The sequence below is a fragment of the Quercus robur genome, chromosome 2 (genome assembly GCF_932294415.1).
Source record: "Quercus robur chromosome 2, dhQueRobu3.1, whole genome shotgun sequence".
Classification (NCBI taxonomy): domain Eukaryota; kingdom Viridiplantae; phylum Streptophyta; class Magnoliopsida; order Fagales; family Fagaceae; genus Quercus; species Quercus robur.
The window spans coordinates 31,151,106-31,154,525 of record NC_065535.1 but is presented as its reverse complement, the minus strand read 5'-3'; the positions used below and the strand labels follow the sequence as shown (position 1 = coordinate 31,154,525).

Below are 3,420 nucleotides of genomic sequence, written 5' to 3'. Positions count from 1 at the left end.
ATATATGTTTCTCTAAAATTAGTAAATGATGATCAAAATTGTTACTCTTAATTTCTATGATTATTCTCCTCTCTTTACTAAATTTGTAAAACTTATGAACAAATTAATGGGAAATCTATTCTCATTTTCCACAACTAATTCTTATAACATCCAAATAATGAAAATGGGTAACCATTAACCATGGAGGGTGTGACAAGTTAGAAAAGATTAGGTTATGTTTGGTAACAGTTTTTGTTTTATAATTTCAAAAACTTGTTTTGGGGAATATAAAGAAATTTTTTTTTTTTGTATTTTTGAAATAAAAAAAAAACATGTTTGGTTAGTTGAAATTTTTTTTTTTAAAAAGTTTTTTAAGAAAAAAATAGAAAATACTAAAATATGTTGTTACTAGAATTTGAATTCTAACGCTAACTCATTAAATGAGGCAAAATCATTAAATTTAATGCGTATTTTCATTGACTTTTGAAAATTAGAAATTGAAAACAATCTTTTGCATGTTTTTAGTTTTCTTCACAAATTGAGTTTTGAGAACAGTTTTTGTTTTCTGTCCATTTTGAGTTATCAAATAAGTTTTTTAGTTTCAAAAATAGAAAATTGTTTTTAAAAACATAAAATAAGAAGATAAAACAGTTACCAAACATACCCTTAAGTTTAAGATTTCACCTTATTAAAATTTGAAATAAAAAGGAATTATAAAAGAAATAGTAAAAGATGATAACTCCCTTTTGCCCAGCATACAAACCCATCAGATTTCCCAAAGCTTTATTTATTATTATTATTATTATTTTTATTTATTTATTTTGAGAAACGAAGCTTTATTATTATTAGCCCAACACTTTAGCAAACCATCAACTTTTTTCCCCCCACATATTCACCCCAACCCGTGGGTCCACAAGTCACAAACACAACTTCACAAACTTACAAACCTACCCCATATCTTTTCAAACTTTCCTTTTAACACTCCAAATTTTCCAAAGTTATATTTTTCAACCCCATAATTTTTCAAAATTATATTTTGACCCTACACTTTCCAATTTCATTTCAACCCCAAATATATTTCAGATTTTATTTTGACCCCAAAATTTTTATGAAATTACTTTTTCATCCCTAAAATTCAGAAAAAATAGCACAAATGCCCTTTTGGCCATAAAAATGCATCAAAAAGTAACAAATATTTTGAAGAATGGTTTCGAACTTATTTCCTAAAACTTATAATACAAGATAATCTGATTAACAAATCTTAAAATATAAAAAGCAATTTGAAAACAAGAAAATTATAATGGTCCGTTTGAAAACATTGTTTAAGTATTATTATTCAGTTTTCAATTTTTTGAAAATATATATTTGAGTGTTATAAAAATACGTGTCAGAAGTGTTATTGTTATTTAAACACTGAAAACTGTTGTTTAAATAACAGTGCCAAACAGCCCTAATCTTCTAACTTATTTGAGTTCAAATTGAATAACTGAACTAATAAAACTGAAAATCCCGGAGTGTCTGATCATCAATGGCGCTGAAACTTGGATCATCTAGGCGCTTGCAAGTTTTAATTGACTGGACTGGTCCCCAGCCATTTTCCGTTTTCTCCAAGTTCGCTACCACTACTCTTGCTCTTCTTAGCCATCCAGCCAGACCATAAGCATGGTATCCAATTCCCCCACCATAACAGAGTTTGATACCAAATAGGTCACCACAGAAGTCATTGATGTGATCATGGCCAACAAGAAGAGCCTTCACATCTCTTGCACTAAACAAGGTTGTGATTCGTGAATAAGCCAGAGTTCAAGCCAGGGCTGCTAACAGCTTCTTGTTGCATACCAATTTTCGGTAAATCAAAACTATAGTTAAATTCACGCGGAGGAATGTGAAGGAATGCAAGTCCTGGTGCAGCTATTTTAATTTTAGGGCCTCTGCATCGGACATGTATTCTTCCTGCAATGAAAAATGGGAAAAATTGTTAATGCACAAATTTTCCATTATATGGCTTTCTATGAAGTGAAGATGTATTGATGTGTCTCAACTCTGAAAAAGGAAAAGTATGCCATTTAAATTGGAATGGAGAGAGCATTAAAAATAGGTAAACAAATACTAAGTTTCTTCCGCACCTAATGCCCCAAGAATATTAATATAAACTATAAATTATAAAGCAATGAATTTCTTATATAAAAAAATTATAGCTTGAGTTGGGTTAAAAGCATGGAATGTATTTGCGCCATCACCATCTTCAAATAAAGTATTTATTATGGTAGTACCATGGATAGCGCATGGAAGGGCAGCGCCCAATACACTAGCAACCGCCATCATATGAAATGGGTTCAATGTCTAATTATGAAATCCTTGGAAAAGGAGGATGAATCAAAATATAGCTGGAGTTTAGTACCTGAAGCCTTTTAGAGGTCTGTAGGAGCCAAGATTGTTGAGAGAGTTTGACCCAATCATAGACACCAATATATATCGATGAATGGAGGTAAATATCATATCCTTCTCGGGTCTATCCAAATAGCAGTCTGCCTGATTGCCACTGTCTAGGAAGTAGAGATTGAGAACCGACTTGTTTTCAAACTTAGAGCCCTCAGCTCCACCAACTTCCAGGTTATAGTTTCCAAAACCATCAATATAATCAACATAATTCGCAGGATTAAGTTGAGACAGTGTGTTTTTTAACGTGACTGTATAATTTATTACGTCTTTCCCTGAGAGTGAAAAAGATTCCTCATCATGGTTTCCCATAATGACAGCCCATGGGATGTTGGATGAGATTGCTGGTGCAAATGCATCCCTCAGAGACTTCTTTGGATCGAGACTCTCCCTCCCAAAGATATTATCTCCTGTTGCACGTAACCAAAGACTTCAATGGTTAGAACATGATTAAAAATCTTAAGAAAGTGAATTCTATAAAAAAAAAGAAAAACGACTAGTAAAAACAAACGAATCCCATACCTGTAAAAACAATGAGATCGGGATTGTTAGAAAGGATCAGGCGTTCGAGAAAGGCAGTGGTGTTGAGGTCAGAGCAATAAGGCTCTTCGCTCGGAAACACATTCTCACAATTCGTGTCTTTGCCGTCGTCTACATAATGCATATCCGCCACTTGCAGTATCTCAAAGGTTCCATCTTTCCTAAACCGTAGAGGCATGTCAGCCAAGGCCCAAGATGCCGATCGGAAACAAAATGAGACAGCAGTACTGCCTCCACAAAATTTGAAGAACAACCCACTTTCATTTTCTTATTTCTAAGCACTTCCTTTCTCTCTTCTAAAACCCCAGTTCGAAAAATCTCACTCTGCTGTGCTCCCTTTAAATAGGTAAATCGGTGGGAATGGTGATTTCTTTTTTTTTCTTTTTTTTTTTTAGAATGTTGGGAATGGTGATTTGAATTTTGTATACAGTATACTTCTTCATCGAGAATCTCTTCCTTATA

At 33.0% G+C, this 3,420-nt stretch overlaps 1 pseudogene; it reads right to left on the bottom strand.

Moving 5' to 3' along the window:
- Positions 1–1,470: 1,470 nt before the first annotated feature.
- Positions 1,471–3,112, bottom strand: LOC126697496 (probable inactive purple acid phosphatase 29; annotated as a pseudogene).
- Positions 3,113–3,420: the final 308 nt, after the last annotated feature.